Below are 394 nucleotides of genomic sequence, written 5' to 3' on the forward strand. Positions count from 1 at the left end.
CGCAAGTCAAACTGCGCCTGTGTCGAGCTCGTCCGTACGCACTCATCCGCGGTTGAGTATACTTTGAAAGCTGTGCGGACGCGGCTGAGCGCAAGACGGAACGGAACGCGGAAAGTGAAGTATACCCGGGCCTTCATTGGCTCACTGACGCTGATGAAATTAACCCCTTAGGTATCGAAATGTGGTACCGAACGACGAGACGTTTTTCGATACGCGATGGTATCGAGGCAATTCGGTCGGTGCCTATAAAGTATCGAGCTTGATGCCCAGCCCTATACATCAGGGTTCATTTTTATGTCTTTACACATTTCTTTTTTTTATGAGTTAAAGGTCACATATTTTATACCTTTCTGGAGTTTTATTTTAGGTTTTGATGTCCTTAAGAATATATATT

The sequence above is a fragment of the Sinocyclocheilus anshuiensis genome, unplaced genomic scaffold (genome assembly GCF_001515605.1).
Source record: "Sinocyclocheilus anshuiensis isolate Anshui unplaced genomic scaffold, SAMN03320099.WGS_v1.1 scaffold2405, whole genome shotgun sequence".
Classification (NCBI taxonomy): Eukaryota; Metazoa; Chordata; class Actinopteri; order Cypriniformes; family Cyprinidae; genus Sinocyclocheilus; species Sinocyclocheilus anshuiensis.